Here is a 14239-nt window from a genome sequence, read left to right on the forward strand (position 1 = left end):
TGCCCAGTGTGTGGAAAAGACACACCCACCTCAAAGATAAGCTGTGAGTGAGTGTGGGGTGAAGTGGAAACAGGGCCTGGGGGAGAGGAAACCAAAACTTAATTGAACCTGAGGGATAAAGGCTTGGTGGGAGAAGTGCTGTAGAGCAAAGCAGCAGCAGCTGATACTGTGTGAAGTTTGAAGGCCAAGTTTGTAATTAAAGGATTGGAGTGGGAGAAGTAAAAAAGTATTAAAGCAGCACTCCAACAGCATCAAAAAACAAAGCAAGGAGGAAACAAGTTTCAGAATAGAAGATAGTGGGCTGGCTCACTCAAGTGGTAGGGGAAAGCTAAGAAGGGAGTACCTTACACAGCAGAGAATAGATTTCAGTTTTTCCTGTCACAGCAGCCCATCTGATACCTCCTTCCTGCCTCAGTTTCACACTGGTTATCAAACACAGCAATTTTCATAACTTGCCTCTCTCTGCACCTAGGGAGTGCTAGTGAAGAGTTCTTAAAATCTAGAGCTGTGCTTCTGGCACCTTGTTCCGGAGTATCATGGGCTTCAAATGTACTTGGATGAGAGCACCACAGAGAAACAGACTCGAGGTACAGAACAGAGACAGTTGGAGACACAGGAATGGAAATTGGCTCTACGAGTGAGTTAGCCTTGTTTAACTGATCTGCTGCATGGTGACACTGTGGTACAGTACTTGGTATTTAATACTGAAAAACATTTTCAGCGTTGTCATTGCCCTTCTCTGAAACTCAGCTCTTTTCCTGGAAATATTTTGTGGGTGCTTCACTCTCACATACTGTCTCTTCTCGCTGCATTTATTTATATTGTGTGACAAGTCAATTGCATTTGAAACAGCACAAGGTCATAAAAATCTATGATGATTTTCTTGTCTGCTCTTTGTTTTATCACTGTTTGGATTCCCTCTCATCTCAGAAATATCACAAGGGTAGGTGCTTGGACACAAAGGATACTTGCTCACATTTTTAACACTGCTACCTATCCCCAAATTCCCTATTCATGCAGCTATACTGTTACTAGAGCTGACGGAAGAGTTGGAGGGAAGCAAACAAATTCACCCTGATGGGCCTGTTCCCTGTCATTGACCCAAATGTGAACTTCAACAAGCTCAGGTTTGGCACACGACAGCTTATATAGTACCAGTCAAAGTCAGTGTGCATATTTCACTCTGCCTTAGCAAATTCAGGTCTGTCTATACCTTGTCCCCAGTGCTCCTGAGAGTGTCACTCAGAAATATCCTGCTTCCACATGCTTCTATTCCACATGCTCCAAACTCAGAAATGAGACAGTGAAGCTGCCTGAGAGGTGCCCTCTACAGCCACTGTCAAGATCTCTTATCTCCAACAGGCTTGTGAGTGGCAACAGAGGACATCCTTAAGACAAATTCACCACCTTGTTTCCAGGTTTGGATGCGCAGAGCAAGAGCAAGAGCAGGAACAGGAGAGTTTCATAGTTGTTAGGGGCCTTACAGATTATCGGGTCCAGCCCCACCTGTTGATCAGGCTTCTGGTGGGCAGGATGCTGGCAAAACAGCACCATTTTGAGTATCATGCCTGATGCTATGACTTGCACTATGAAGTTTTGACATGGCCATCATGACACAAATCCCACATAGATTCATAGATGCTAGGGTTGGAAGGGACCTCAACAGATCATCGAGTCTGACCCCCTGCCTAGGCAGGAAAGAGGGCTGAGGTCAGATGACCCCAGCCAGAAATGTGGCATGTCATTATAATCAGTGCCCATCAGTAGCAACATGTCAGTGCCTTGGCCTTATGCAGTATTGTTGCTAAGTTGTTGTTGTACTGTACAGAATACTGTCTGAATACAGGGTAGGGGACACATAACGGATAAGTGGCTTTTGCTCTTATCATGTTATTGTGGAAGATGATGAACCATTTGAACTGTCATTAGAATCTGGGATTCCTACCTAAATTTTGCACTTTGAACATGAAACTGTTCATGTTCTTGTATCCTGATTTTTTAGTTATTTAGGCATTGAATTGAATACCACTTATATGAAGATTGTTTCACATTCTAAACACTTTGCCAGTGAGTGTTCTCAAGCTCTAGGTGAGGTATACAAGCATTATTCTCCTCTATTTTGTAGTTTAGGAATCTGCCACACAGACAGGTCAGTGCCCTGACTGAGACTCTCACTCGCATGGAGTTGTACCTTTTTCTGTGAAGCCCTACGGATTTTAGTGCAGGATCAAAGGTTTGATCCTGTCCCACCCAAGTCAATGGGAGTTTTTCTATTGAATGGCAGTAAGATTAAACTCAGAGTTACTTAAATTATTACTTAGCCTATCTAAGATTATCAATCTCTCTCTCAATATCTTGCCCAAGGAGAAATCACTTTAAGAAGGTATCAAAAGGATGCATGGCTCTTAGGCCTGCCATCAGACCACTGGGTTGTTTCTTCCTGTTTCTCACTGTCATGCTATGATAGACAGGTGTGATTCTGAGTACTATGCAAATCAGTACTCTATGAACAAACTAACTAATTTTAAAGATTTTGTACAAGCTCACATTCCTCTGGTTCTTCCAATCCTATTGCTGCTGGAAGCATAATATCATGTTTCAGGGTGCCAAAACATTTTTATATCCCCGTGTTATAAAACATGCAAAAATGCCATCTGCAGTTAGTATGACTAACTCTAAGCACACAGTCCTACTACACAGGCACTTGCAGCTTTCTTCATTTCATTGCTAAACACTTTTCAAGAAAGAAAGAAAATCCATTTTTAGTGCTAATGCCACCTGCAGTTGAAGAAAAACAGTTACAAGATCCCTGAAAATGGAACAAACACATGCCTCCTTTTTTTTTATCCAACACAATGAATGTTGTTGTATATTTGCACCTTTCTCAGATCTGTCTTTGTGAAAAATATTTCTTCTAATTGTAGAATCAACATTAGCTGCCCATGATAACTTCTAGATTTTGGTTAGATGACTCCGATGTTAATGGGAGCGGTAACATAATACATGCATTGACCATTGTGTTTGCTATTGTTTCCAATGATGTTGCTTCTGGTTATCATGTCTTAGTGCAATGTGGGGATGCCAGTCATCAAAGCTGGCACTTGAAAAGGTGTCAATTTGGGGATATGAATCAGCACGTAAGCATATACATATCAGTTTTACCTGCCTACATGCAGAGTTGAGCATTCTAATACAGTATTTTAATACTAATACTAACAGATAACTAGGTTATATAGCTAAACAGCATGGTTGGAGGGTCTGACTATGAGACCAGAAGCCAGCTCTTCCTGGGTTCTAATCCTAGTTGTAACTACAAATGGCAAAGCAGCCTTGAGGAAGCTGCTTAAATTCCCTGCCTCAGTTTCTACTTTAAAATGCAACTATTGATATCTGACTACTGTGAGATAAGCCAATGTGCCTAGAAGATCCAAAGTTCTATTAAAGGCAGGGTATTATTAATTATGCATCAATTATTTATTTAGGATTATTATTGCTTATAAAAAAAATTGAACCACTACTGTGAATGCATTGTAACCTGCCAGGAACAATTTTACTGTGAATGCATTATTTTCTACACAAATTCATTCTACGCTACCTGCATTTTCTTCTCAGATATAGAAAGGGTCTTTTAAAAAAGAGTCTCTCTTCAGATTAATTTCGTTGTGAATGCTGCTGTTACTATTAATTTGTAATTTTTGTTACTAGTGCATTTTCAATTGGTTCCTGCCCTTGATTATATTATAGCTGTTATAGCTGTGTGGATTAAATCTCAGAAGAAGTGAGCAAAGCTTTGGCAGTCAAGCACATTTGACTTTTTTTGCCCCCTGAAAAGGGCATTTTGGACCTACATTTTGTAACCATTGGATTTAAATACATGAGACTGCACAACCTATGACATGATGTAACATTGAATACGATGACATAATGTTATAAGAACAGACAGAAATAATGTGGAAAAGCCCTTTCTGGCTCTAATAGGCAGCTGGTGACACAGGTGAAACACCTACTGTACCACTTAATAAAATTATTTTAATTTAGAATGGGAATGAAGAAATGGAGCCAATTACCTTAGTGGATCTGACAGGCAACCCTAAATGGATCCTCAACTTCCTCAGTTTGGGCCATTTTTATACCTATGAATAATGATAAAATGACTTAGAAGAGATGCCTCAGGAAATTCTGCACATTCTCAGCCCAGATATTATTAATAGGGAAATCTTGCAGCAGCAGAGAAGGAAACCTGAACAAATTATCATGTTTTCACTTTTGTCCCCTTCTCTTTGACTGAATTACAGGAGACGCACGGCCTTCATTCCTAACAAACTAAGAAAAAGTGAACAGGGGGCTTTGGAGGACCTCAATTGCCTTTGTTCACTAGAGGTATGTTTTTGGAGCCAGAGTTAAATGCCATCCACAAAGGTTCAGGCTATGGACAGTGCCACTCCACAAAAATAAAAAATAAAAAGTTGATGACATTTATATGAGTAGAAATAACTAGCCAGATTAAAAAGTTTCGAGGGATAAAAACTGTCAGGCTTTTGGGGGTATATCAACTGCCAGATGGGACCAGGAAGGAATCTCCTGTCCTACCACCCTTTTATAGAATAGTATATATGCCAGGTGTAGTATGTATGAGGTTTTCCTGTTCCGCTACAGTATCAGGTACAGGCCATTGCCAAGGGTAGCTTACTGGACTAGATGGACAAATGGTCCGTTCCAGTATGGCAACTCCTATTTTCCTGTGAAAATACAGATTTCATGGTGCAAGATCAGTTCTGTCAGATTAAATCAAAATGCAATAATCACTGAGCAATTGCCATCTGATATCTAAATACCCTCACCAGCTTTATCCTCTTCCTCATTGTAAAGCAGACAACTCCAAAAAGCAAATTTCTTTGTGAGGAGAGGAGTAAAATCCTCTGAAGTGATAAAATTAATCTAAATTCATGTTAGTTTCAGTGACAGCAATGCTAATAGTCATGCAGGCTGTTCAGCGATATTTCTGGGATGAATTCTGCATCTTAAAATAAGGCAGAGGAGCTGGAGAAATGTTGTTTTGTGTGAAGATTTTTTTTTTTCAAAAGCACGTTCCACTATAATTTCTGGGGGGAACTGAACATAGGAGCTGCTGTTCCTTTAAGACCAGATGTAGCTTGCAGATCAAAAGGGCACAGCATTCACCCATGTCATTGTCCCCTGAAAGATCAAAACCTCATTATATACTTGGTGCAATATCTGTTCTTCTAAGGTAGTTTACATATTTCTTCTTTTTTTTTTAAAGCCCCTACTTCTTCTTTTCTCCATCTATTCTTATCACTTTTGAATTACAGAGATCTATTTTCAGATGAACACATTGATCAAAACCTTCATCTTTTTTTTTTTATTTTTTTTTTTATTTCCCAACATGGCGGTACGTGCTTATGCCCGCTATCTGCATAAGTCTTTTGTGTATTGCTAATGGAGTGCTGGAATTGTGGCAGCTCTGAGCAGGGAATACATGTGAGCAACAATATGCTGACAGACCCCTCGGTGGAATCTAATCTGTTCCAGCTCATGCACTCCTCAGAAACTATTTAACTTTCATTAAACTGTGTTTGATATCAGCTAAATAGAATGCATACGGCACCAATATAGCTCATATGGTCTCATTCATTCGATCACAGCAGTGCTTTTTTCTTATATTTTCCCCCCACTTGTGTCAGTACCCAGTATAGCTGGGTAAATAGGAGACCTTTGAAGATATAGTTAGTACTCAGATTTCTTTATTCTTTTGTGCTGGTTTCTTAGTGTTGAAACAGTGATTCATGTATGTCTCAGACAGCCTCCATTAATTTCATGTAATGTAGCTTTTATCTCGTAGCTGGGACAACTATCTCCAGTCCTGTCTCCCTATAGCATCTCTCTCACAGCATACAGGCTTCCCACCCCCCTCAGCCCCCTTTTTTTCTTGGAAGCGGCTCGTTTGTGGAAAATTTACTTTTGGGGTTGTTTTCTTTCTAAAGATACATAAATAAAGAGGCTAAGATTATTAGGAAGAAGTAAGGTAAAAACTGTTTTTATGTCTGTAGGGAGGTCTTTATATTTCATTTAAAAAAAAAAAGAAAAATCAAGGGAGGGCTTTGTGGGGAGTGGGCTAAAATATCTTCTGTGGCAGTGGCCGGATAACAGTTTTTTTAACCTATTCACAGTGCACTAATTTGATTATGAATGCAGCACAGTAGGAACACGCAGATTCTGGTGAGCAGGGGGGCAATGGCTTTACAAGCCAGGGCTGTTCAAAAGTTTGAATGGTCAAATGTTCCTTGAAAAAACAACAGCAACAAAAACAGAAACAAAATCAAAAAAAAAAAGAGAGAGAGAGAGAGAGAAACCCCACAAGAGGGAATATTAACACTACAAATAAAGATAATCATTTCATTTGCAAATAAGAAAGTACACCCCCTGTCCCCCCTCCCTGAAAAAACTGATGTGATTACCCTATGCTATCCTTAAAAGATTTTTTTTTCCAATTATGTTTTATTAAGTCCAAAGGAATAATCACCATTTTTTTATATTGCTTAAGAGAAACAACATGGGGTCCTTTGGTAGAGGGAAACCCAATTATTTGGGATATTATTTTTTGAAACCTTTTCATTTTATTAGTATACCAGAGGGTTTTCACATTTGCAAGGCTAAATCCTGACTATTATTGCTTTTTTGGAAGAAACGTCTCACCGGGGCAATTAATTTTCTACATTAACACCGGTCGCTGTTGTGTTGTATGTTACAAAAAAAGGAGAAAAGCAAGCTTCTTATACTATTTATCTTTTGGTTCATAAAGGGGTCACTTACAACAGCTTGTATAATATGAAATGGGATTTTAAGTGAGAAGATTTTGCTGTGAAGGAACTTTGGAAAGTCCTGGACCAAGCTGAGTACGTATCAGCTTAGTAAATATCAACACCTACACTCTGAATACCGTAGAGCAGATAGGCAGCGGGAGCTGACGCTAGACACATGCTCTTTCTGTGGGTTTGTCTGTCCTTTGGAAATAAAATAGTACCAAAGTAACTTTAGTTCTGAACACACTGACAATAGAACTTGATACGATGACTTTGAAGGATGATATAAAAATTATTTAGATAAGCTTATTGACATTTTTACTATACAATATTAATCTTATTAATAGCATTAACAAAGGCTAATTGAAAATGCATCATCTATAATTATGTTAGTCTTCATTTTAGTGCATTTTTGTGAAGAGTAAACTAGAAAGGAGTAATTAACACTCTGCTGTTATTTACCCCTGTTTTTATTAAAGCTGGTGTTAACACAATGTTAGAGTTGAATATAGCCTGATTTCACTGAATACCATGGAGCACAGAATTCAGAAGCAATAAAATTAACAGCTGTGGTTTCCTGTATCGTGCACCTAAAAATAAAGCCAGCTTTAATATTGCAGAATAAGTGTACACAGGGCTGGAGTATTATAGTAAATGTTCCTCTCTTATTTCTGTGATATTAAATACAGGAACACCACCCCTATTATATCCTATCTGCTGCAAGTAGAGCAACAAACCAACTCCACTCTAATAATATTCTGTAATCTGTTTTAAAAATAGACAATAAACTATATTGATGTGATTTGACCCAAAGGACTATAGGTTAGTGCACATACTGGACAGATACAGACCTCTCCATTCCAGCAGACTAGGAGAACCAGGACTGAAATTCAGAACAGGAGGCATGAGGATGCTTCATTATGGTATTGGCAGTATGGAAAGCCAGTAATGCCACAAGATACTTCTTCAGAACCACAAGCCCAATATGCTTCACCAGTATTTAAAATGGGCAGTATGGGTTAGAGACTGGATCAAAGACAGAATTCTGCTTCGTGCCCATGAACAGAAAGCAAGAAAAGTGATATTGTACTGTGTGGAAGTGCCCTCTTTCCTCACTCCTGGTCAAGGTACAGCAGCCACAGGGATGCTCTAATCAATACTACTAAAATGCTTTATGCTCTAGCACTGTTCCCTTGTCTGCCTCTGGAGTGTGTGTGTGCGCACGCGCATGAGAGACAAAGAGAGAGCAGGAGAAAGAGAGAAGAGCAGGCACCTTTGAGTTAGCAATGCCACTTGCATGCCAGCACAGTTTTCTCCTATCTGTCCTTTCTGGGCAGTTTTCAACCCCCTTCAAACTACTGGCCCAAAGTGAATTTATCTTGGGCTGAGAATACGGCCTATGGGTTATATTGATTAGGGATTTGCAAAATTCAGAATGGGATAATCCTCTTCAGATTTCAAATGCCTCCACACATTGGGGGAGAGTGGATTGGTTGGACCCAGGTTTTGATCTTGGGCCCATTGTTTTTTAGGAGGAGTTACAGACTAAGGACTGAAGGGGCAGAGCGAGTTGAGAAGGTATGAGATTAACTTGTTCAAAGGTCTCTGCAATCTCCAGTTTCATTAATGAGTATTTCTGATGCCAGTAAATTACAGTGACAAGTGAAAATAACTAATGCCAGGCCTGTCTGGAACAGAGGTAAAACTGGGTGTAAAATGAACAAATGACTCACGGTGGCTTGTAATCAGGTACAGTTTAGAGGTATGGCTCTGATTCATAATCTCTCCTCAGTGCTTCTCTCTTGCTCTAATGAAAATCATGGCATATTGGTCGTTCTTGCTGCCAAGTGATATGGCCATGCCCTCTCCACAGTATCCAACTACAAACATGCTTGATAGGGACTCTCTCGGGGAGCTGCCTGCGCTGTTTTTACATTGCTAACATATGTAGGTACACCTGAAAGCTACAGCCTGCCACTTCTTGTGGACCTCACTTGGGTACCTTTGCTCTTTTGCCACCAAGGGTTAATTTTCTAATGGCTGCTTTGCTGCTGAAGCTGGCCAAGTTTTTCATCGCCTGCAGAGCACCACAAGCTGTGATTTGGAGCCAGAAAACACCATTAATTTTCTAAATAGGAAGGATCACATATGTAAACTGTCTGGTTCTATAACCAGTTGGGCAGGTAGAAGGCAAAGAGGAGGAAAGAGGATTTTTTTCAGTCACCTAGACAAGGAAAAAGATAAAACCTGCAACTGCGAACTGCACTTCATAAGCTCTTCACAAATTTCAGCCTCTCTCCACACTTAGCATTGCCAATGCCAGTATTCAGTTTTACTGGGAAAGGTCAGGCTGATGATTTATTGAACAGTTATTGAAGTTTTTACATGAGGCTATATAGAAAAGTTACTGGGGAATTAAAGAAAGGACTAAATAAAGTTAATGGATCACAGTTCATATCTGAACTAGGTCTATAATTATGTCTCGCACCTGCCAATATTGTTTAATTCCATCCTGTATACCAGGCTGATGTATGGCCAATTTGTGTCAGGGGAGATGGTCAGGTAGTCATATACCCAGGCATGTAGCTAAAAAGTGTGATTTGGATGTTCAATTGGCACATTCTAAATCCTCACAATATTCGCACTGGGTGAGCGCAGGAGAATAAAGAAAGAGCTTTTCATTTTTTTTAAAAGACGTACACACAAGAAGAATTATTTTCTACGGTGAAAAAGGAAAGGAAAGGAAAGGAAAGGAAAGGAAAAAATGAGAACTGACCTCACACAAGTCACTTCTATTTGTAAACTGGAATACAAATATCTATGAGGCAGGACTGCTGTGAGTCACAATTAATTCATTAATTAAAGTTTAGGACAAAACACTTGGAAGTCCTCTGATGCAAGACACAACAGAAAATCAAATTATGATGCTCCTTATAAAACAATTCTATATGGTTTCCTGCTCTTGTAGAACATTTCATCCCATTTACTTCATCCCCTGGCCTATATTCATCCCATTTACTTCAAGGGGGGCATTAAGGTTTCCCATCCTTCCCTTCCAGCTCTATATTTTCCACTTTTGGTTATCTTAAAGGGGAAGCTGGGCTCAGGTACTAGCTGCTTCATGTACCTGGAACACTGTGAAATGAGCCTTTATTCCTGCTCTGTGTACCACTCCCCTCCTTTTGAGGCACCAACATAAAAGTGGAGAACAAATTATTCCACTGTAGACCACACTAGTAGGGAAGTTCAAGAAAAGACCAGTACTGAAGTTGTTAAATCTCTTAAAAGTTTCTAGGGGAGAAAATACAAAAGAATATAAATGTTTGGAAGCATCATATAGCTGCATCATACACTGCATGTCTGATTCCTTTGGTCTCTCTCAATGTCCATTTAGGGCCTGATCCTTCAGGTGCTTAGGACTGTCTAAAGTAGTCCTAGCACCATGTACTATGCATTTTGCAGATTTGGACCCTTAATTAGTTCAGATTTTTCTTTTACCTCCTTTCCTTTCCAAAGGAAAGTATTATTCATTAAGGACTCTGCAGAGCCCACCAGAGCTCATTTCAGCTGAGATCCCTCTATGATCTTCCAAAGCCTTTAAAGGGGAATGAGCCTTGGCCTCTCTTTTATGGGCTGCATTGTGACCTGGCTTCAAAGTGTGAAAAGAGGTTCCAAGATTCCCTTTGTGCAGCACAGTCTCTTAATTGCACTTTTAAACACAGTGTAATTTTTGTAATTAACATTATGGTTTCAGAGGGCAGAGAAGCCTGCACTATGCTAATTACAAACTGGAGTAGTAGTAGTGGAAATTCCAGGCTTCAGTTATTGGGGCAGAATGCAGTTTTTATGAAGGATTTCAAAGATCCTGCATGGGCTCTGTGTTCTGAGTTATCATTAGCATTTGATAACATAAAGAATTTTTATAACATGTGACAGATTTCTATGTGGAGATTTTACCTGATAACCGGAAAATTTACATAAAGACCTTCATTAGCTCTCAGCTCACATTACTGGAAGTGTAAGAACTGCGGCACACTATCTCCCTATAAGATGGTGCTTAGGAACCAAAGAATTTGTGCTTTATAATAAAATTTACAGTCCATTATGAAGGGAGGTTATAATAATCTTCAGTGACGTTAGGAATCAGAGAAACTGAGAGTGAGAGAGAGAAAGAAACAGGTGAAGGGAAAGGATGTTTCAGAATTACCATGCAACAGAAAACCTACTGCAATAAAGGTACTGTGGATAGAGATAGAAAATATCCTAGGCTGGACCCTCAGCTGATGTAAACAAACACTGAACTCAGTGGATCTTAGACCGGTCTACACTAAATGAGAGTCAGGGCCCCGATCTCCTTTGACAGAGGAACTTCTGGCATGTAACAGTAAAACCTCAGTGAAATACTTCTCCTTCTCCCCCTCCACGGATAGCCTGTTTGATGCACAAGATGATCTTATTGTACGCCAGTACATTTATTTTATCATTATATTTAAATCAGAGCTTGCAGCTAGAATAGCAGCAGCAGAAGCAGCCTAATAACTGACAGGGTCTCTGCCAAATTCTCCTCTTTGTTATGCTGATGTAAATCTGGAATACATCCACAGGAGTCAGTGGAGCAGAATGCGGCCCTGTTTGTGGAAGCAATGAATTGTGCTGGCTATGCTGGAGATGGGAGCAATGCAGTAAGTGGGGGCAACTGTGACATCAAGCTTGTGTCACTAAACATTTTCTTGCTCTCCCTCTGCTTCAAGAGATTATGATAAAGACTGAAAGGCAGGTTACTATTGGTTAAGGTCCCTTCAGTGTGTGTGGCTCAATTAAGCGGCAATAGTGATAATTTTTGGAAGCTTTCTTTATGGAGTGAACAAGAATTTATCATTATTCCATGCTGCCTTATTATTTGGTACTATACATATGCTGCTGGATGTATAGCAGCAGCATGCAGCATTATCTCAGTGGGATACATTTTCCTTCATGAGGGATTCTTTTTCTTTGTGATTATAGAGATAATACATAGCCTTGTAATGACATCATAATAGAATTCAAAGTCCCCAGAAACAGTTAGGGAAAGTGTATCAATATCTCTTTTACAATCATAAAATCATATGCTTCCACTGGGATATCAGACCATCTCCCAGAGTTCTGTAATGCTCTGAGCACATTACCACTGTCTGTTTAAGGCTGTGTGGTTGCATCTTGTGGAAAGCTTTATTCTTAGATATTTCATATTTATTTCTATCCTCGACAAATAACTGAAATTGCTCAATAGCGTAGAGCAGTGTTAATCGCAAACTTGCACAAGCAGAAAACCAAAATAGCAGCTGATCTGAGCTGACTCTGTGTGCGGCATACTCCAGCCTCACTGAGCCAGCCAGTGACTCTTCATATAGACTTTAAACAGCAAGAGAAGAACCAGTCAGACCTACTAACCTCACTGAAAATTTCTTCTTCAGAGTTTTCCAGTATTAGCCACACTCGTGCCCAAATTTCTCTCTCGATCTCCTCTCCCTCCCCTGACATGCACACTTTTAAAGAAAAAAACCACTTAGTTTGGGAAAGCATGACTAACTGCTCTAATTGAATTGGTGCACAGCAGCTACCTTTGCTTGTAACTCTCCAATTGGACTGTTAAAACCATATGGTATGTTTTACAAGCCCCATATATCCCTGCTACATAGGGAACAACCAGATTGGATTTTCAGAGTTCCTTCCACTTCTGTGTAGCAAGAGTCTCCTCTCTCCCCATCTTTACAAGCTCAGTGCTTACAGAAACTGAAAAGAAACCTTAGATAAATTATCAAACTTACATAGTATATGGCTTTTATTTTTACAAAATATTTGCTTCCAGCAGAGTGTATCTTAATTTACAAATGCAGAAATCTGTCATTAAGATTTGACCCAGCTGCATGGCATTGTCAAATGCAATAACGTATCTTTTAATAGTTTTATATCAAGTAAGGATATAACATATCATTAGTTTAAATGTATTTGCAAGCAATTACCCCCACCAGGATATTTGTGAATGCTCATGCAAAATTGATGAAATTCTGACATGCTTAAACATTGTTCATTTAGCTCTATTCCTTATGTATAGAAAAAATAGAATAAATAATTCTGCTGCCACTTGCAAACTACTGTTAGGCATTTTCATTCTGTGCATGGTTTCCATCCTGCCTTTAAACTATAGCCTTTGGTGATCATTTGGAAAAACAGTTTCATATATGTTTAATTTTAAATAGATGTACTAGATTATTCATTCCTCTTATTATTGTTCAATGCAGTAATTTAAACATGGACTAGATTTACTGCATGTCAGCTGCCTTTCTTTTACAAAATGGGATAAATTATTAAATGAGTAGAGGTTGTTTGACAACGGGTTTTCCAGTACTTCACAAAAGAAAGACCTTTGACATTCAGCTGTCTTTTGAAAAGAATAAAGAGTAAATCAATTAAGGCACTATGCTGTGGTTCAAAAACACACTGTTATGGCACATTCTTGCTTACCTCTAAGTTGACTTGGGAAGTCTCAACTATGCAGCTGCACCAGTAGGCAAGTAACTGATTTAATTGTCAAGTAGTCTGGCAAGCATCATTCTCTGGTCCAAATATCTCTGATGTCACTTCTCAACACCCCCATCTGCCTGCTTTGAAGAAATACTTAAAATAATATCAGCTTCTAATAAACTGCACCAAGCAGTATATGATTCTTCACAAATGTAAGGGTATGGTTCCTACCAAAGGCCATTTTATCTTGGAAGAACTTTTTGTCTGCGTTTTTCCCCAACACTAATAGTTCAGCATTCCAAACAAGCAGTACCTCACAGGACCAAGTAGTGGAATGTATGACTGGATTGAATGACCCAATTAATACTATAGGTCTTTTCTATAGACAGAGAGAGAGAGAAAAAGGCTACAAGGGTCTCATCAGCTGCAATTCCACTCTTCCTCCTCTTGTGCTGGTCCAGTCCTCAAGATCATTCAGGACAGAGAGGCAATCAATGGATTATATAAGTAATCCTGCATAGCCCTTTACTCCTACAAAGACGAAGATCAAGGACAGAATTCTGTTTCATCTAGGGAATGACCAAAGTGCAACTTGAGTTACTCAACTATTGCATAAGAGTTATTCTATTGCCCTGTCTGGGCACATGCATGCCCACATTATAAGAGCAGGATAGCCCTCCAGAGACCCACAGATATCTCCATATTCCTGTGCTGGGGCAATTTATGCAATCAAAGGCAGGGCAATAGAGTCATTCCTGCACAATATTTGGGTAACTTGGAGTTAGTCTCAAGCTGCATTTGAGTTATACACTATATTTAATAGACTTCTGCCCCACAACTTTCATACATTTCATAGATTTCTAGGTTTGGAAGGGACCTATTAGATCATCAAGTCTGACCCCCTGCCCTAGGCA

Source organism: Alligator sinensis, unplaced genomic scaffold (assembly GCF_000455745.1).
Source record: "Alligator sinensis unplaced genomic scaffold, ASM45574v1 scaffold219_1, whole genome shotgun sequence".
NCBI lineage: Eukaryota > Metazoa > Chordata > Crocodylia > Alligatoridae > Alligator > Alligator sinensis.